This window comes from Balaenoptera musculus, chromosome 14, assembly GCF_009873245.2.
Source record: "Balaenoptera musculus isolate JJ_BM4_2016_0621 chromosome 14, mBalMus1.pri.v3, whole genome shotgun sequence".
Taxonomy (NCBI): domain Eukaryota; kingdom Metazoa; phylum Chordata; class Mammalia; order Artiodactyla; family Balaenopteridae; genus Balaenoptera; species Balaenoptera musculus.
Window position 1 is genome coordinate 4,740,668 of NC_045798.1, and position 22,190 is coordinate 4,762,857.

Sequence of the window (22,190 nt, forward strand, 5' to 3'; positions counted from 1 at the left end):
TGGTAACCCTGGGACTTCATATCTGCAGAGCAACAAACCTGAGAAGTAAAGAGACAGTGTCTGTGTCTAGACGGCTGTGGAATGTGCATCCCCAGGGGCCTTACTGCTTTGTCTTTCGTCTGGTCAATTTACTTTTACTTGTCTTGTCCTAGCAAGCATGTGGGTTCAAAGTTCTTAATTCTCTATATACCACCCAGATGCAGAGTTTCATATTCACCTGTCTTACTTGAGTCCTGTTGGGGAGGAAGAAATTTTCCTCTCCCCTTCTAGGTTTTTCTGGCTGGTCTAAGAATTAAATTGACATGAGACAGATGAACAGGAGAAAAATCAAACACAAGTTTAATCCCATGTATACATGGGAGAGACCCAGGAAAACTCAGTAAGTTGCCAACATGGCCGAGACCCTCCCCTTAAATACCATCTTCAGCTAAAGACCAAAGAAGATGTTGAGGGTAGTGGTTTGGGACCTCCAAGGGGAGGAAGGCAATTCACATGGAGATAGGAGAGCAAATGTTTGGTAAATAGATGTTTGCTGAGCCAAGCAGGGAAAGTGGGACACAGAGGAATTTTAACAAACAGACTGCTGGGTTCCCCCCTGTCTCCACACCTAGTTCACACTGTGGTTACCTATGGTGACGCTCCCTTCCTGGAACAGGTCCTCAATCTATAGTCTTTTAAGAAGTTAGGGGGAAGGTCAAAGTTTCTTCCTGAGTCTTTTGGGCCTTGATTGTTTTCGGCTGGAAATCATCCACATGCCAAAACATTTCAGGGTGGCAAATTTTGTTCCCCTGCAGCCCGATCACGTATTCAATGACGTGATGTACGACCCTCTATTTTAAAAAGCAACTGCTGTTCGTGGTTAAGAGCAGTTGCTTCACCTTAGCTCAGGATGGTATATAGGCCCCAATCACCTTACAGCCAGGCAGTTTCACATTTTTATGGGGCACCTATACATACAAAATTTGTTTTTCTCCTGTTACCGTCTTATGTCAATTTAACTATTAGACCAGCCATAGAACCTAGAAGAAGGGAAATTTTTTTCCACCCTACCTGGTTATCCTGGAGCCTTTGCATTTCTGCATGAATGTTAGACTTGGTATAGTGGTATCCATTGCCGCCTAGCACGTTACCAGAGATGTGCAACTTAAAACAGTTCATCTATGGTCGGACAGGTTCTGTGGGTCAGGAATCTGGCACAGGTTCCTGGATCCTCAGCTTAGGGTCTCACCAGACCGCGATTGAAGGAGGCTGCCAGCGGCGGATCCTCATCCGGAAGCTTGACTAGTAAAGGGTCCACGTCCCTGATCCCTCAGATTGTTGGCAGATTCATTTCCTTGCAGAAATTCACAGAAGCTTGCTCTTCCGAAGCCAGCAAAGGAGAGATTGTAGAGCTAATCTAGGAACTACTACTAGCAAGTAGCAGTAATCTAGCAATGCCTACTAGCAAGTAGCAGTAATCTAGCAATGCCTACTAGCAAGTAGCAGTAATCTAGCAATGCCTACTAGCAAGTAGCAGTAATCTAGCAATGCCTACTAGCAAGTAGCAGTAATCTAGCAATGCCTACTAGCAAGTAGCAGTAATCTAGCAATGCCTACTAGCAAGATGGAGTCCTACCTAATACGCAATTCAGAGTGGCATCCATCAGTTTTGTTAGAATCAAGTCACAGATTCAATCCACGCTCAAGGGGAGAGGACACACAGAGGCATGAATATGTGGAGGACACAGTCATGGGGGTGTCTTGAATCCTGACACCACACTCAGCTTACAAAAGTCTTCCAGGATTGTGATTGGATTTCACTGAATGTATACATCAATTTGGGGGAAAATGGCATCTTAACAATATTGAGTCTTCTGGTCCCCATAGCACTATGTCTATCGTTTCTCTTAGGGATTATTGTAGCTTTCCTTTTGGATCATAAGCTATAAAGATGTTGGTAATGATGATCTGTAACCAACTGCATAGGACTTTTTGAACTTAAGATGATGGGTTTTTTAAAAATTTTTATTTATTTTATTTTATTTATGGCTGTGTTGGGTCTTCGTTTCTCTGCGAGGGCTTTCTCTAGTTGTGGCAAGCGGGGTCCACTCTTCATCGCGGTGCGCAGGCCTCTCACTGTCGCGGCCTCTCTTGTTGCGGAGCACAGGCTCCAGACGCGCAGGCTCAGTAGTTGTGGCTCACGGGCCCAGTTGCTCCGCGGCATGTGGGATCTTCCCAGACCAGGGCTCGAACCCGCGTCCCCTGCATTGGCAGGCAGACTCTCAACCACTGCGCCACCAGGGAAGCCCAAGATGATTATTTTTTAAATACACTTTTTATCTCTTTTGGATCAGAAGCTATAAAGATGAAGGTTGGAATTCTCTGAAGACATCAGTGCCACTAATTTGAAGGAACTTCACAGATTTGATTACATGAGACAATTCGCAGTTACATGAGACAATTTCCAGTTACATGAGACAATTTGCCTTTTTTGATGTTAAAATTTAATAATATAGTTTCAGTACTAAATAGGATCTTAGAGACCTCTCACTTCACGTACAAGGAAACTGAGGTCCAGCAAGCTGAATTGGCTGGATTAGAAACTCACTCAGCTGGTCCCCTAACTTGCCGTCCCATAGTATTTCTGGTACCGCAGGATATTCTTGCACTATCCCGAGGGAGTAATTCAGGGGCAGTGAATTTAGCCCTCCCTGTCTCTGCGGTATTTGACACGCCACATGAGATGTACTTGAAATTCAAGGTCTCTGCCAGTGGCTGCTTCCCGTTACACCTAGGCTGTGTCAAGGAAGAGGAAGAAGAACTTTTACAAGTAGCTTCAGAGGCAAAATGCATGACTAACATTGTCCCATTCTGCCTCCCCCTTCCCAATGTGAATTCCCAAAGGCTCAGATTTCTCTCTGTTTTAACCTAGAGTCTTTCTGGAAGACAGAAACTATATGATGAACGTGAATTTCCATAGAGTTTGAAGAAGTGGGTAATGAGGCAAAAAGAACAGACAAGTCCCTTTAGCTAAGAGTGGAGATATATTATTTCAAGGACTGAGTCTCCAGATCCTTCCAGGGTGTTCACAGTTCATGTTTCCACAGTGGGAGAAATCACAAAAAGGAAGATAGTCCATTCGTAGTAAGATCTGCCAAAAAAGACACAAACCGGTCAACTATTGTGGTCGCCTCCATTTATTTTGCTAAAATACTCATGCATATCCCATTGGCTTGTGTCCTGGGCGCTGCGAAGGCCGCCATATTGCCACCAGGGCTTGGACAGGCTGATTGGAAAATCAGTCATCCCAGTTTAAACACGATTTAACACGACCAGTTCAAGAGCTCTTCCTCACACCAGCCTACATCACCGCCCTGTTCAATGGTCCTTCTGCTACTTTCCAGCATTCTCTTTGATGCCGTATTCAAATGTACTCTGATCTCTATGATAGCTGTGTGCTTCTTGTAAAATCTCCAAAACTGAGGTGTCCTTTGTCCATTTAAACCCATGACTACATTTTCAGCATGAGTTCTGCCTTTGAACATGTAGTAAAAAAAAGTCCTTCCATAGCTATCCATTTCCATTGTGTTTCTGCAGAATTTAAGTATTCTCTACACTCCAAGTGACAATATCCGTGTTTGTGTGTGCACATAGATACACGTGTGTGTATGCACACACAAACATATACGCATATACATATGCACACACACACATACAGAGGAAGCGTGGAGAGGCAGGAAGGCAGAGTAGGAGGGTTTAAGCCTGTTCACATTGGTTTTTCTTTCCTTATTTAGCCGTGAATGGCATTGGCTGAAAGCGCATTAAAGAATATCCTCTCTCAGTATCCTCCTAATCTCATTTATTTCCTTCAACAGAACTTGAGGTACAATGGAAGCCTCATCTATTGCTTAATTTTTCAAAAGAATTTCTATGGTAGCATGGTAAAATAGAAAAAAAAAACCCCACAGCCTTTTCATAAATATGCTACTACAAACACACAGTTTTGAGATTTAAAAACATATTATAAATCTGCCCAAAGTGAAACTCTATGGTTGATTGCTTCATTTTTTAAAAAAAAATTAAAACTAATGTGTTTTTAAAAGTTTTTCAAAGGTCACCGATCTGCATAGCAGTTGCCAAGCAGTAGCTGATATCCTACTCTCCCTAATTTTAAGAATAATGGAGATAAAGTAAACAAGTGATTAAAATGTGTTGAATGTTTATATCTATGTATACACACAAACGTGGAATTATTTCATTAAATCGTGAAAATAATCCTGAGGGATAGCTGCTTTATCCCTATTTTAAAATTAGAAGTTGTAAAGCAACCATACTCTAATAAAAATTAATAAAAAAATAAATAAAATTAGAAGACTGAGGCAATCAAAGGCAGTAAATGCTGTCACATGTTACAAAATTCTGATATTGATTCAAATGACCTGAAATTGGCAAGTCTAATTGTCCCACTGGCACCTTCACTTGGAAACTTTCTACTACATTGACACTGATTTTATGTAGCATGTTTTTAAAGAGTATATGATGTAAACATGGTAAGAACTAATGACCTGTGGTATAAAACCCCAGTAGGATAGCAGATTAAATTTACGCAGGAAGTGAAAGTATACCTTGTTTATCCTACCTTTAATGCATATAGTTCTATTTTATGGTCATTGAAATATACACTTGTGCATCTCAGTCAAAAGACTGCAAACAAGAAGAGAGTGCTGATTTTTATCAGTTGCTTATCATGTAGGCAATTCACCGTTTTGTTCTGATGAAAAAAAAATTCATCAAAAGCAAGAGAAAAAAAATTAAACAAAATTTTTTCTCTGCCCGATTTGGCCTCCTCCCTCCCCTCCAGTGTGCCTTGTGCATCTGCAGTATGCATTAACCAGACCTCCCCAACGGCAGAAATACCTGCTCAACCATAAAGATCAATTTTTCTTCTGGCATCAGCCATGTAACTGGTTAGAAGATAAGAGTCCTCTTTCAATCCTATAAAGGCTCATGATGACCCACCATTCGCCTTGTACGTGCAGACATCTTTGGTGAGCTTCATGTACAAGGCCAATGTACCATTTCCCTTAAAGATAAAGATTGGTGCAAAGCAGGCTGGTCAGACGACCTGGGGAGATACTGGGCCACACCTAATGGAAGTTCTTAGCTTAAATACTTACTTATGACATTATTAGTGTCACTAGCTATATTCCTTGTATTCTGCCTATTTTACAGGATCATTGTTTCTGGCATTTAGCCTCCAATAAAAATAATGATGTCTATGCAGCTTGGAACAATTGACCAATTATATATTTCTATGAGATCAATGATTGTAATAGTGTAACTCTAAATATGGGAAGAAGCAACAAAAGAACCATTTCCTGGACCATAACAGACCAGTATGACAGGTGGCTCAGCAGCCTTTGATTACTGTTAACAGGGGCCTAGTACAGTAAGAGCACACTGAACGGCCGATCAACGAAATCCTCACCTGAACTGGGAATGAGCATTCCTAGCACCGTGAGACAAATAGGTCCTGAAATGCCTCCCAAACCTTGGTTGAAATTAAGACCAAAAGGGAGGGGATTGTAAAATAAAGAATGTTGCCCACCATCCAGTTCGACAAGAATCAAGTCATTAGTCACTGTGTTTGCTGACGTACATACAATACACCCTGAAAGGAATTTAGGGTGAAGATCAGGATGAGACATTTTGTGCTCTGGGAAAATGCAGAATTGGCCATAAGACAGTTAGATATTTCCAAGAGAAAATGTTATGAACACAGTCTCTTGCATCTTCCCATACTTGGAAAAGCACTAAAACCATGAACTAAAGTATCTGTTCCTCATGAACATAGTAACCTTTTACCAAGATGTGATTACACATAACCCTTGATTAGAGGTACCCCTTTGCCAAAATCACATCTATACTGATCTCCCCCCACCCCTTACCTCTTTGGAAATATCCTCAGAGCTTTCTAAAAGGCTGTCTCCCAGGTTATAATCTTCAGGTTGGCTCAAATAAAGTTTTCAATTTCTTTCTTAGATTGGCTCTTGATTAATTTTTTGGTCTACATTTTTCATGCCAGATGTTCACCAAATTCAGTCATTGTTTTTCCCGAGCGCAGGAAGACTATATTCTGTAGCTGCTGTGATTCTTTAAGGTCCATATGACTAAATTCTAGTCAATGAAATATGGGCTGAAGTGATACATGTCACTTTCAGGCTTCAAAAATGCATGGGCTGCTGTCCTGTGCTGTCCTGTCTCTTCTGCTTGCAGGGTTGGACTAAAGGCTGGTGAGATGGTGGAGCCACACAATAGAAAGAGCCTTATCTCTGAGTCACCACTTGGAAAGGAGAGCATGGAACAGTCCCCAAAAGTGTTACACCCAACCGTGTGCCTGGCATAGTTTCAAGGTGTCTGCCTCCTTTTGCAAAGGCCACAGCTCCCGACGGGCGTCTCATTGCGTTCTGGGAATAACGTTTTCCTCTTGCCCTTTAAGCTTTGGAGGAGTAACTGCTTCCCACTTTTGCTAGGTCTTGGGGGCTTCATCATACTTCATTGGTTACCTTAATCCTATCCACACCTGTTTAAGGGGTCCTGCGTATTAATATTTGATCACCCACTTGAGTGTGACATATGGTCTTTCTAGGGTCATGACTGGTACATTTCATGTACAATTGCAATAGGGAGGAACAAATCTGACTCCATAATGGATCTGTTTGTTTTACTTTAACCTTTGTGTTCTATTGCTTTCCTTACAAGTTAATCACTAAAGAGATGTTGCGTATTGCTTAAGGTATACATAATGGCCCATCTCCAGTCCCCTGCCTCCCATGCCTGAGTGCTAAGCTAAAATATCTTCGTTTAAGCTCACAGGAAACATCCTGACCAGGCCCACCTGTGAATGGCTGCAGGAAAGAAGAAATTAATGCATCCCCTCCGGAGTCTGATGAGAACCAGGCAATATTTGCAGCAACGTATTGCCTTTTTTACTTTACTTCCTTCCTCACTTCCACCTTTTTGTTCTATAAAAGAAACTAGCATCCAAACCTGGGCAAGATGGTTCTTTGGGACACGAGTCCACCATCTCCTAGGTCTGAGGACTTTCTGAATAAAGTTGCTATTCCTTGCCCCAGCACCTCCTTTCTTGATTGATTGGTCTGTCATGCAGAGAGCAGGATGAGCTTGGACCCAGTAACACAATGATAATTACAGCTGACACTTACATATTGCTTACTTCATGCCATGCTGTCATAAATGCTTGGGAACTATTGATACTACACCCATTTTACAGATGAGGAGACTAAGGCATATAGATTGTAATTTGCCTAAAGTCTAGCAAGTAAGTAAGTAGCATATCTGGGATTTGACCTGGGACAATTTGGCTTCAGGAAATTGCAGTTTTCTACTTCTAAAGTCCGACATGGGGACTTCTCAGGCTAGCGATTTTTCCAGTTGCAATGTCAGTGGTGGAATTTATTACACAATTTACTTTTCATTATCACCATTCACTGTGAGAAGTGCTTGTTCAAAGTCATTTGCTGAGTTCTCCAAGCACCCAATGATATTTCAATGAATCCATTAGAAAAGCTTTTGCTGTGCACCAACCAATCTGCTCTTATGAATGAATAATTAGTGTGCAGCGTCTAACTTTCTCTTATCCAGACAATGCAAAACCAGGCAGGAACAGGGATGATTTATATATAATGAAAGAGGATTATGTAAACCCCTTCACAAATTGATGGAGGTAATAAAAAAATTCACAGCCATTTTTACACCTAAGCCTCCCCATATTTCAAAATAAAGGCAACTTAGTTGGTAAGAGTGATGTGCTGAAAGCCAGGTCATGCCAGCTTGCAAGAGCTGATTCCCAAGCATTCTGTGAGCTTGTCGTAAATACAACCATTATCAACTAATTTAAAACCAAACAATGATCCAATCCCCCGCAACTATTCCAAAGGCAATAGAGATAGCACTACTGCAATGAGCAGTGCTGAAGCTGAAAGAGGTTTCAGTCTAATGAATCTAAATCATTTGAAGGTGAAAAATCATTTCGTGTAGATCACAGATCAGATACAGTGACAATATGCTTAATGGGAAGAACAGAGTGAGATGCTCCGCCATCAGTCAAGTCATGGTTAAGCTGCAATGAAGTTCTGTCTACTGAGACACAAGATCCACAAAAATCAACAAAAACATGAACTGAGTATCAATTAGCTATATGGAATTTACAGTAAATAACATCATATTTTTATTATTAATTATAAATGGTGTTTTACACATATTTTACATCAGAACAACTCATCATAAACTTATATAGGAATACACATATATATGTTTAACAATTATGTGTATTTTCTCACTACTCCATAAAAACCCAAAGCATGTTCACTTTATTTAAAAAAATGGCCATGTAGATAACAATATAAGAAAATTATAAAAGTCGTCATATCATCACCTGTTCTACTTTACTGTATCTCTGTAACAGTCCACCAAAACTTAGTGATCTGATTGTTTACTACAACTCACAGTGAAAAACACATACAGTCACTCCTCCATATCCATATCTACAGCTTCCATATCTGTGGATTCTACCAACCACAGATCAAAAATATTTGAGAAAAAAATATCAGCAAGTTCCAAAAAGCAAAACTTGAATTTGCCGTCCCATTTACATTGTATTAGGTATTATAAGTAACCTGGAGGTGATTTAAAGTATAAGCAGAATTTGCATAGGTTATGTGCAAATACTATGCTATTTTATATAAGGAACTCCAGCATCCATTGTATTTGTTTTCCACGGAGGGGTGTCCTGGAATCAATCCCCTAGATACACAGATCCACAGACAACTGTGGTAAGAAATATATTTCATGTCTCACTACCCATGCAAACACACACTCTTGTACAATGGAAGCAAAATTTTACAAATCTTTAATTTCTTTGTTACATGCAATGAGCTTCAATATTTTCTTCTTTCTTTTCTGTTCTATTTTGTTCTGTCCTGTTCTATACTTCATGTAAAATGTTGGTTTCAATAAATAAAGAAATACACATACGTACATAAAATGTTGGTTTCAACTCTTATTGAATGGCAGCAAGCCATTATGACCTGTAAGAGATCCATGGAAGAGTGTTCCCCAACAAATAGGTGACAAGAAAAAGTCAGATTTTCATTTAAAATAATACATGTACTATTGCAATAATCATTTCACAGTATATGCAAATCAAACCATCACACTGTACGCCTTAAACTTAGCGATGTATGTCAATTATTTCTCAATAAAACTGGAAAAAATACTCATAGACTAGAATAGAGATTTAAAAAGAAATGTGCTACAGAGCTATGGCGAGACATGGAAGGACCTTAGACTGTTATGTGAAAGAAGCCAATCTGAAAGGCTACATACTGTATGATTCCAACTCCTGTCATTCTGGGAAAAGCAAAGCTATGGCGACAGTAAGAAGATCGGTAGTGGCCAGGAGTTGGGGGGAGAGTGATGAAGAGGTAGAGCACAGAGGATTTTGGGGGCAGTGCAACTTACACGTGTGACACTGTCATGCTGGATACAGGGCATTTTGCATTTGTCAAAACCGCAGAAATGTACAACACAGAAAGTGAACCCTAATGTAAACTATGGAGTAGAGTTAATAATGACACGATATGAGTTCATCCTTTGTGAGAAATGCATCACACTAGTAGTAGAAGAAGCTGTGTAGAGAAAAGGAGCATATGGAAACTTGCTGTATTTTCTGCACAATTTTTCTATAAACCAAAGGCTGTCTTAAAAAATAAAATGTATTTTAAATGTAGACTAAGATGGAGATTAAGTGTAGTATCTCCTACGGCATTTGTGGAAATCTTTTTTTTGCAGGACTGGCAAACTCCATCTTTACTAGTGGTGACACTTTAATATGCTCTCCCCGGTCCTAACTGTGCTGAAAGGCTTTATCTTGACTAGGATGTCTTTCTAGCCATACTTTTAGGTGACACTTTTATATACTGCACAGAGAGATGAAACCTCATTAATGGCTTTCAAACCATCCTCCAGTTTTCTGTGCCTCTGTGCATTTCCTCCTGATCCTCTATCTGTTTATGTTTTGATGGCTTGTTTGGGGAAAGTTCCAGAACATGAGAAGGCTTCATCTCAGGTATCTATGAAAAGGAGATTGGATGACAGAAAACAATGGCACGGAGAAGGAAGTTGAGCCGAACCTTTAGTAAAAGCAAAAAAACCTGATTTTGGCTAATATAACAAAAAGTGGGGAGGGACTCTAGGAAAGACAGGGGTTTTGTTGCCGTAGCAGAGTTAAAAACCCAGCGTCCAATGGCACCTAATTTAGCACAGAACACTAACTTGGCTATTTTCTGACAATATCATGGATCTTTCTTTCTTGTTCTGCAAAGAGTGCTGTGGTTTCTCGATGCTCTGCCACTTGAATAAGTTTCGCGATAGAGAAGGGGGGGTCAAATTTAGAAAAATGAACATCCAGAAAAATGAAAATTAGTGAACAGATGACTGTGCCTCGAACAAGATGGCACGAGGAAAACAAATTCTCCTTGGTTGTAAAAACACCACTATTTACTTGTACTTGAAAATGGGCTTTCCGAGTGTCGAATTTAAAACAAAGGAGCTCATTTTTAATGGTTTCTGTCCTAGACAGTTTGACATGAGGTGCGTGCAATGAATTCATCACAGAACAGCAACTACACTTGTAAACATTCGGCGGAGAGGCATGGGACCTGGCAGTCAGGGTGTGGGAAGGTTAGGGTGGATATTGAAACAAAGGCTCTTAATTTTTCTCTCTAACCTCTAATCCCTCAGGACCCATCAGAGTGTCTCTTTGATCAGGAGGACGTGCCCTCCCATCATTTTCCCAAGATTTGCAAGAGGAAGTGAAACGGTCTATTTATATTGTCTCCTTAAAACTGACTCTTATTTCATTCATTAAGAATATCTTAACTAGGGGCAAACGGTTCATTCCAAGGCTTTTTTGTACCTGTGATTTTGAATAAGCCATGAGAGGATGCCCCATCGCGTATACAAACACAAAGCTTTAAACTCAACATTGGCATGCTAGGGAAGGGACATTCAAATGTTCCAAGATTACACAAAACTGCTCCAGAATCCAACACTGGCAAATTGCTTGAGCTCCAAATATCAAAATGGTTAGCTCACCATTCTCATCTTAGGGATGGGATGGGAAATGTGAAGGCAAAATGTTAGCAGGCGTTTGCTAGCATTTTTTTTTTTTTTGGCCGCGCAGCATGCGGGATCTTAGTTCCCCGACCAGGGATCGAACCCGTGCCCCTTGCAGTGGAACCGCGAGGTCTTAACTACTGGACTGCCAGGGAAATCCAGACGTTTGCTAGCTTTGAAAGTCCCTTCTGATGTATTTTTTGTTGTCCATATCATCCACAAATATGTACTAGGCTACCATGTGTATTTCAGGCTCTAGGCAACATTCTTTTACAAAAGGTGCAGAGCCAGCGTGACTCAGCACAGGCAACAGAGCACAAGGGTTAGAGGTAAAGGAATAGATCCAACACAGAGTCACGTTTGCTCTTCTCTGTTACACTTATAATTGAAAGAGGAAATAGAAGAGGGGTCAATGTCACAGAAGAATTTGAAATGCTACAGTACTTGTTTTCGAGATGGAGGAGGGGCCATGAGCCAAGGAACGCGGGCAGCCTCTGTATGCTGGAAAAGGTAAGACACAGATTCTCCCCTGGAGCCTCTGGGAGAAACTAGCCTTGCCCGACACCTTGATTTTACCCACAAAATGCCCCTTTCATATTTCTGATTTCCAGAAGTGTTAGACAATAAATTTGTTGTTTTAAACCACTAAGTGTGTGATAATTTGTTATAGCACCAAGGGACAGCTAATGAACTATGCATACTGGGGAAAATCACAGGGACCTGAGTTAGTCTAACTGCTCTAATTAGCTGTGGGTAGTCTGCAGCAAGCCACATACATGTCCATGGTCAGGGTCGGTTCAGGCCTTAGAGACCATCGAAAACAGGGTCAGCACCTATGGCCTGTGGGCAGCCCCTAGTCCTGCAAAGCCCACATGCTAAAAATGCTTTTACCTTTTAAATGAATATAGAAATAATTATATAATGTTCTCGATTTTGCCTTTTTTGGCCCACCAATAGATTTCCTATTTGGCCCTTTACAGAAAAAAAAATGTGCTGACCCTTGATCTAGAACAAGCAAACAACAACAACAAAACACAGCAAAAACAATGCATCCCTTTGGGCTCTTTGCATTGTTTCACCGGTGGCAAAAGCTACACTGAAAAATAGGTCTTCCCATATTTAACTCCAAACACTTCTCGGGAGTCCACCTGAAGACACTTATGTGTGGGGAAGATGATAGACTGTAATTTTCATAATTGATTTTTCGAAAGGAATAACAACCTAGAAACCACAGACCCGGGATCATCTTGGAATGTGCCGCGGATCTTGAAACTGTGGCGTATGCAATTAAAGATCCCTCAGCAGGCCGTTCAGCCATGAAGTTAACGGCATATTTTGCTCTCAAAATTTGTTTTCTGCTTCTCCAATATTTAGAATCCAATTTCCACCAGCACAGATGAATAATGACCCACCCCAACCTATATACTCTATGTGGAGAAGAATGATAATCAGACATATTGATTTTCCTTCCTCCTTCTTCTTGCTTCTAGAGATTGGAGAAAAGATAACCTTGTTTTCCTTGGACCCTGCTGTGCTTCAGATGAAGTAAATAACGTGCAACTCCAAGGAGCAGCCGTTAAGTTCCAAAATTAGTAAATATATTTGGGCAACAGTGTACAGCTCTAGGTTTGGGGAGAGAAACTTGGGAGTTTTCAACTAACAAAATGATGTTCAGGACAGCCCTCTTCTGCATTTACAGAAAATTGGAAAGAATGTTACCCAGCGTAGAAAAGATGTTTTGTATAACTTGGAGCTCATTTCATTTACTAGTTGCCAAGAATCTTGTGTTTTCTCCATTACCTGTTTTAAATCAACTTTGGGGAGTGTAATTAATAGACAATAAGATGCACCCATGTTAAGTACAGTCGGATGAGTTTTGACACCCTTGGGCCTGGGTCTTGGGGTGCACAGCCCCCCCTGCCCCCTCCCCTCCCACTGTAGACTGTAAATGCCCACCTTTATGAGAAAACACAAGGATAACAGAGAGAAACCCCTAAAGCTATAGGTGGTACCTGAGTTCTCTACTGGCCAGACAGTGGGAGCCCCTGAGCCTTGGTTTAATAACTTGAGTTTGAATTTAATAAAGCTTCAACCAGTGACACGAAAGAGCACACAGTTTCTGGAGAGTGATGTTGATTAATGTGGATAAAGCCATTGTACTAATCAAACTTCTTCTAGCACTTAGAGTAATTAGTTTCAAATACCTTCCATTGAGGGGTACTGCACAACAGACACTTTAATATATATTTTCCTTTAAAGACCATAAATTAAAATGTTGACTTGTGTTTGCTTTGGCGGTCCAGCGGGATACAATTGGCCGTTAGAAGCGCAGTGAATCCAGTCTGGATACCTGAACTCAATGACAAACAACCATAAATTATTTTAGAAAGTTCTTCAATATTCCATCACCTGATTTCTTTTTTTTTTCTTTTTTCCCCTCTTTTTAGTCAGAAATATTAGTTTTCAGAGCATTTCTTTTTGCTGTGACATAGCTACAAAGTTGGACTGTTACATGTTTGTGCATATAATTTTATATATAACTAAAATATTATCAGTAGGGATGGTATACTTAATACGTTTTGTTACTGGAAAGGTCAAAGTTTATTTTTCAATTCTTTCTCTTCTTGGTAATATTTTCTATCTATATCTTTGTTTTTTCCTTTTCCATTTGTTAGAGTTCTTTATCTATTAGACATCAACCAAGGGTTTATAGTCTATACTATATTTGGAAACACATAAAATTCCATCTTAACACAGATTTCGTATTTAACAATATGGACATAACATTTCTTACAATGATTTTCTCCTCATTGTAAATGCTCCACAGTTTGAAATTTATGACATTACATTCCAAAACACAAGGACACTATTTGAGAATCGGGCCATCTGTGTACGATCAGGGATGTTTTATTCACATATGATCTTGCTACTTGCACAGGGTGAATGTATCATGTCTCAGTGATAAGAAAAAGCTAGATGAGAAGCATAAAAACAAAGCACTAGGAAAGTACAAAATCAGATTACGGTCTTTCTTACGCCATGAAACGGCGCAATAGTCTTTATCCTGAAATTAGCACGTGCATCCTGATGGCGGCACACACGCATTCCCAGGCTGTGATGCTTTTCACAGAACAGCTGTTACCAAGTTGTCTAAAGTCTGGGATACATTCTTCCATCAGGGCTTCTCCGTCTAAGAGAGGGGGTTCAGCTTTCTCTTTCTCTGCCTTCTTATCCTTTCGTGTCCTTGGTTAATAGCTCTGACTCCCCATGTGATTTGAGGAGACCTGGTGCGAGTGTTCTACCCTCACAGGCTCAGTTCAGCTCATGTGTTAACTGCCCAGCCCATTCCCATAGGAATCCACTCTTTCTCTTTAGCTGAAATGCTTCCCAGACTCTACCCGAGTCCTTCTCCCAAAGGGGAGCCTGCAACATCATTGCAGCACGGATTTCTGTTTGTGTCACCGGCTTGGTTTTGGTGCATGACGTCATTAGCATGAGGAGGAGCTCTTTTATCTGGGGGCCCTCTAGAGAGATGCTTCCCTTCTAGCCAAGACATCTGCATTCACCAGATCCAAGTCCAATTACCTATTCGAATCACTTACTTTTTGTCATTAGAAGAATGCAGCCTCTGCACAGTTGCCTCTTCACTCCCTTGCCTGAGAAAATGTGAATTTTCTTTCTGCACATTTTAATTGTAGTTTCTCTTTTGATTTTTCAGAAGGTGCCAAATTCCACTGAACTTTTTTACAAGTCTTTGTAACAATTTTAAATGCATAAGTGGAGGTTGGATGGGGCAACACAAAGAAGTTAATTTCAGAAAAAGAATAACTATACTTAGTTCTTTCTTCTCCCCCCCCCCACCGCCCCCGCAACCACTTGTTTTTCCTGCAAGCTTTTTATACATGTATTGTTATAGTTTGGCTTAGAAGCAAATTAAATTATCTTAATGTACAAACAAAATGGATAAGGGGTAAAATCTTCATTTAAATATACTATGTTCTGGATGAAAAAAGCAGGAGTAAAAATTGATGAGCAATTTTTTAAAAAAGTACTACAAACCAAGATACCGCCTTCTAAAAATACTGGTATAATTCAATCTATTTAAAATTATACAGTGTTTCCTATCCTGTAGTGTCACATACTAGTGCCCTTGAATCCCTTTTAACACATTTATTGTTTACTAATAACTTAACCTAGATTATATCGCATCTTCACAGAAATAGATTTTCCTTCTGTTCAATACTTTCCAGCTTCACACACTGCCATTTCTCCACCTTATATTCAAGCAACAGCCAATTAAATGTGGTGGCAGGCATGGGTACAAAGAACTTAGACCAAGCTCTGACCACATAAGTGTTTGAGAATTTTATTATCTCTTTCCCTACCGTGCTCTTTCACACTTTCATGCCTCTGCTTGCACAAATCTCTCTTGTCCCATATTTTTTGCCAGGCATTCTTATGACCCAATGGGGCATCACCCCTTCACAAAGCTTCCTCTCTACCCCAAGCTGCACTAATTACCCCTCCACCAAGCCCCACCATACCCTTTATATGTCTATTGTACGCATCTCATTATGTAGTTTCTGTATTCGGTTTTCACTTAAAACATAAACTCCTTGAGGAAAGGGAGTGGGTCCCACTTATTCCTGAATTCCCAGTTTCTACAGCCCATGGCACATAATAAAACGTTTGCAATAAACTGAAGGGATTCATTAAGATCATTTTTAAAAGCCCTTTCAGCTCTGATATTTTATTCTACCTATTGGGTAAATGGTCAAAGAAGGACCCATTATTCTCAATTTAAGACGTGTGGAATGTCAGACTTGGGGCTCCAGCTGTATTCACAGTAGTTTCGGTAAAAATTTATGATTTATGGAATCTGCTTAGCTCACGTGAACATAATTCATCACTCCAAGCCCAGGGAGCTCCAACCCTCTGTCAGATTTGGGAATCATGCCCTTGTGACCAAAGGCTATTTTTGAGTCTGGTAACTAACATTTCTGTCACCTTTGCAGTCACTTCTGGCTGAAGCACAGAAATTTTATTCCTGGATGGTGTTGACTGAAAAACAGGCATTCCTGTATTTGCTGCAGTGGGCTTGGGAGGAGGCATTCTGGAAGAGTCAGGGTGTTTATCACCAGAATCACACACACTCTGAAATCTCAGTGGCTTGAAATTGTAAAGGTTGACTCTTCATGCACGTGTGATGTGGCTCTGGCATCTCCTCCCCAGTAACTGCAAGTGGTCCACTAGGTCCTCGCAGCAGGGGAAAGAGTGATAGATAGAAGAAACACTGGCTTTTAGATACCTCTTCTCAGAAGCCATGTATGTTACTTGCCCTCCCAGAGCAAGTCACCAGCCCCAGTGCAGCTGCAAGAGAAGCAAGGAAAGATGTATAGGGAGGTATATCGATATACGTGAGGCACTTCCCATCTCTGCCACACGTTCCCAGATATTTGAGATGTCATTCATCAAAGGCATCCTAACAGGCCATTTGGAATAAACCCCATGCCTGGAGAAAAATTCCCTTTTCAGTTTTGTGCATTCAAAATCCAGAGTCTGAGAACTTAATTTTCCCTTCCCTATACAGCAGCTTCCGGCTTCAAGCACAGAAATTCTTGGACTTGAAGCTGTTATATTATGTTAATGACTTTGAGAACATAAACACAACAGGATGCTTGTATGAGAAAACAAGATTCTGACAGAGCTGGTGGTGGACCAACTTTATGCTCTGGTCTGCTGCCTGGGTCTAGTGTCCTAATAAGCTTTTAATGATGTTCCCCCTGATACCTGGGGGTGAGTCGTTCTGCTGCCCACTGCCATCTTTCCTAGAAGACAATCAATTAAGCCCCAGGGCTTCCTGACCTTGTGTTTTCTTCTGCCTTATCCTGACAACACGTGTTTCATTAGCACACTTGGAAAGGCCTCACCCCAATTTGTTTCTCCAGATGTTTTGCTCATCGTATGTCAAATAAGATACATTCTGCCTTCAAACAGCCCAACGGTTTAATGCTAGAGGCTGGGAAGCTGTTTTTGGATATTAATGACTCCTTCTAGGGGAGCTTCATTGCTGAATTTCCCAGATGTCTATAGAGCCGTTGTGATCCTTAGTGACTCCATTGTTTCCCATGGGTAGCTCTTCGGGGTCTGGTGCATGTGTTATTTTAGCATCGCTTGGTGGTACTTGCTCACAACATTTATTCCTGTAACATTAGTCTAATGAGGATTTTCCATTTCACACATAGTTTTTGCTTTTTTCATTGGGATTCTACTCTCAGACACCCTGACTCTTCTGTACCATTAATTGATTGATTGATATTATATCCATTCATGGATACTTATTCTATGGGTTATTATCCAACACTGTCATAGTTATTTTGTTGTACACATTGTTCTGGCTTTGAACATTTTGAGTTCCTTCAAGTTGGTTCTTGTAATCTTTCCATGTATTTCTGTCACATTTGAGTACTTCCTTGTACCTTCCTTGTACCACAAGATGCTCTAGGTTCATGCAGTAATTCTTCTGCCTCAGCCTTGGGGTCAGCATTTTTTTCCCAAGAGCCCTGATTCCTATTATTAAAGAATGGTATTAGAAACCAAGATCTGGGCACTAGATATTCTCATTGTTACTGGGGTGTCACTGCTTCTAAGTCCTCTTAGAGGACAGAGCTAGGAAATGTTGGTATACATGTGTGTATACCAACTTGTGCACACACATATATCTATATTTGTGTGTGTGTGTGTAGTACTTTATACTAGTACCTGATTCCAATCTAATGCCACAGGATTTACTCCCATCCTCTCCATTTCCATATATGTAACTTTTTTCTCCAACATTAAGAAATCTGGCTCTGCAACATATTTATGTATTTTTTCAATCCTAGAAAACATAAAAAGTTTAAAAAGTTCTTTCATAATTGCTAACCTATACCTCTGTTAAAAAAAAAAAACTAAAGTTTCATTTCAAAACACATGTATTATATTATACTTCACAGACACCAAGAATGCAGGGTCCTTGTAAACCATGGTGATATTTTCTAAATCCCTTTTTCCTCGCTGTTCTCTTCTTCCACACACAGACGCTGCTGTGGTTCCTCTGTCACCCTACTCCTTGAAAACTTTCTTGTCTGCTCTTGCCCGAATACTCCCTGTTTTTCTCACTTGCCTTCTTATTTCCTGCTACAAATCTCAAAGGGGCCGTCTGGCCAGGGTGATCCCTCTGTAGGGAGAGGGTCAGAAACTTAACAGGCCATGTCGGAATCTTCTTTATTTTGTGGGAGTGGGATGGGAAAGACTGGATATTTTTATAGTAATAATTTTTCTTTTTTATTGAGGCGTAGTTGATTTACAATATTGTGTTAGTTTCAGGTGTGAAGCAAAGTGACTCATATAGTAATTGTGTTTATATTATCACCGTGGATGATGGATGCAGTTGAACTTCACTCGGGAGGTGGTCAGTAGGTTCACCTGTTGGTGTGAGAGGTTCCCAGGCAAGAAAAGCGAATGATCCCATTGTCCCTGTTCCGGTGCTTTTCTGTGGGAGACGCTATAGGTGTTTGGGGTGCACCATTTTCATAGTGAGGTCCAATTCTGGTCATTTCAGGTTCTCACCGTCCCAGGCCCTAAATGCCAAAAGGGTTCCATAGTCAATGCGACAACTCGGATCTCTCCATTTCCAAGTGTCCCATTCTGGGGTGGGAGGGACAGAGCAGGGCATTATCTGGCCCCAGTAGAGTCTGAACCCAAACCTGCTGTGAATCATCTCATATTCTCGTTTCCCTGCGTCTTGGGGTACATGGGTCTTAAAAGCCACACTGTTTAAGCTGTCGACTGACTAGTTCTCTGAAGTGGAGAGGAATGACCTGCTGGGGGTGTTGACAGAACCAGACGGACGCTGTGTCTCTCGTCCTTCTTCAGCCATGCGTGGCCGACATGCTTGAGTCCTCATCACAACTCCTGTTTCCTGTCTGTATCTGCAGCTTCGGAGAACATCGGTCATTCTCCAGCAGACCTTGTAGACACGGAAGTACATTTTATCTTCTTCCTTTTTTTTTTTTTTTGGATGATTCTCTGGTTTTATTTGCAATTAGCAAATTTAACTTCAAAAAGCACTATTCCAGATTTTGTGTAAACATTATTTTAAATTTGGCATTTCTCTCTGTAAGATAAACGAACACCTGATCTCTCTACATTGTATCATTCATTCAAATATACAGCTCCTGTTTGGAAGCAAATCTTCTACTAATATATTTCATGCAAAGAGATGTTTAATTCTAAGGATTTTTATTTATTTTATTTTATTTTTATTTATTTATTTTTTATATTTATTTTTGGCTGTGTTGGGTCTTCGTTTCTGTGCGAGGGCTTTCTCTAGTTGCGGCAAGCGGGAGCCACTCTTCATCGTGGTGCGCGGGCCTCTCACTATCGCGGCCTCTCTTGTTGTGGAGCACAGGCTCCAGACGCGCAGGCTCAGTAGTTGTGGCTCACGGGCCTAGTTGCTCCGCGGCATGTGGGATCTTCCCAGACCAGGGCTCAAACCCGTGTCCCCTGCATTAGCAGGCAGATTCTCAACCACTGCGCCACCAGGGAAGCCCTAAGGATTTTTAACTATAGCTACATTGTATATATTCATTATGGATATTTTACGTAACAGTATTTAGTGATACGTTGTTTACAGTTGTGTTTATTTTAAATGAGACATTAACAGTTCTCATTCACATCAGGTAGGATCTCCATAGTAAATAAGACAATATGGAAGCTACTTTTTTACCTACAGTGAATGAGCAATTAGACTGTTGCATAAAGATTACAACTTACCATGATAGTTTTTTTCCTTACATGTTCATGAAGTATTTACAACATAAATGCTTTTAAGGGAAAAATTCTACTATTTACATTTTCTCTTCTGGATGACCACAGTCAAAGCAGAAGGTTTTACTTAATTATGTGTCTCTGGGAATAGGACTAGGATAATTGACTTTTAAGAAAGCCAGTACATAACCAACCAGACTTAAAAAGAAACCATAATAATATAATTTGAAATAAATATAATGTGATATATAATTACATAAGAGTATAATATCATTATTAGTGTTGCTAACTGATAAATAAATTATATAATATAAACAATAAATAATTATGCACATACTTTTTTAAAATTTAACTTAAATATAAAGTGGATATCTGCACACTGTATATTAAAAATAATAATCATATAAATTATATATTATTTTGTATCATTTACTTTTATGTTATGTAAATGGCATTATTTAAATAAAAGAAGATAAATAAATAAAATTAAATAAATAAATAAAAGTGGCAGAGTAATTAATATAGGACTAATTAAACAAATAACATGTGTGAGAACATGTAATGATATTTCGTAATGTCTCTGTTCTCCAAAACAATTTATTTTAACAGCTTTTTAACTCTTTATTCGAGATTTAAATTTTATAGGCTATGCCCTTGAATATTCTTAAGATCCCTAAGTGTTAGACATTCAGAAATGTTAGACTTTCAGAAAGAAAAGGTAAATGCAATAGGACTCATTAAGCAGACATTAACTTATATTTAATAAAAAATAGCAATGGCATGTTTCTTTCTGTCCTGTGGAATGATAGGATATTTTTATTCTTTCTGCTTCCTTTTCTAATAAACGTTCTCCAATCTTCCTGCAGCCTACAGGACACCTTCTTTCCCTTCATGTAGTGGTAAAACTGAATGCAGTCCCACATAAAGTTCCCTCTGACAAGCGGCTGTGTTCTTATCAAGTCTACATACCACTGATTCCTGGTGTTGGTCCAAGGCAATGTCACCAAGCTAAATGCACTCCCGACAAAACAGTCTGTGCATGGAACTTAAGATTTTATTTACTAGAACAGCATGATTTCTGGCCTTGAGGAATTAGTCTCCAGCTTTCCCCAAACATGCACCACTTTCTATCTGCAGGCTCGTTCCGAAAGACCAGTGGTTTAGTCAGCTTCTCTGCATCAATATGCCAAGCTAATAGTAGCCTCTATTTTCAACTGAGCGTTGGTGTCTTTGGGGGAGATAAGGAAACTTGATTGATGTAAGTAGATTGACCCTTAAAAAACATAGTTTTGAACTGCATGGACCCATTCATACAGGGAGTTTTTTCAGTAATAAATACTACAGTAAATACTACACACTCCGAGGTTGGTGGAATCTGTGGATGTGTAACCTCAGATACAGAGGAACTTGGAATACTGAGGGTCAACTGTAAGTTATACGCAGATTTTTCAACTACTGGGAGGGTTCGCGCCCCTAACTATCCACCCCACCTCCCAGGTTGTTCAAGGGTCAACTGTACTTGCCTGTCTCTTCAAGTATAGTTGATTTATAATGTTGTGTTAATTTCTGCTGTACAGCAAAGTGATTCAGTTATACATATATATACATGCTTTTTCATATTCTTTTCCATGATGGTTTATCGCAGGATATTGAATATAGTTCCCTGTGCTCTACAGTAGGACCTTGTTGTTTATCCATCCTACATATACTAGTTTGCATCCGCTAATCCCAAACTCCCAATCCATCCCTCACCCAACCCTGTAACTATGTTTTGATAGGCACTCAGATAACTTGGAAGAGAATTTCTGGCATCTCTTTCACGTGAGTTAATTGTGTCACACAGTTTTCCAAAGTGGTGGGACTGCATCAGTTCCAGCTCACTTAATGAAACTGAGGGTGGTCATCAGACCCATTAAACTGTAACTTGCTTAATAAATAATGAGTTGTAACCTGCCTTCACTTATCAAGCTAATTTTAATTGTGTTTACAAAAATTTGCGTGTCCTCCAAACATCATGTAGCCTAAACAATAAGATGTTTGCCCAAGCTGATATTCAGGAACTTGGAGTCAGCTTGTTCCAGTTTGAGTTGAGCCGGCTAAGATTGGTCAAGACCACCTCAACGTTGGAGGCCAAAACCCCGCCCTCAGAACATGATAATGCCTGCATTTTCTGAACATGCAGGCCTGTAGCTTAGCTGCAC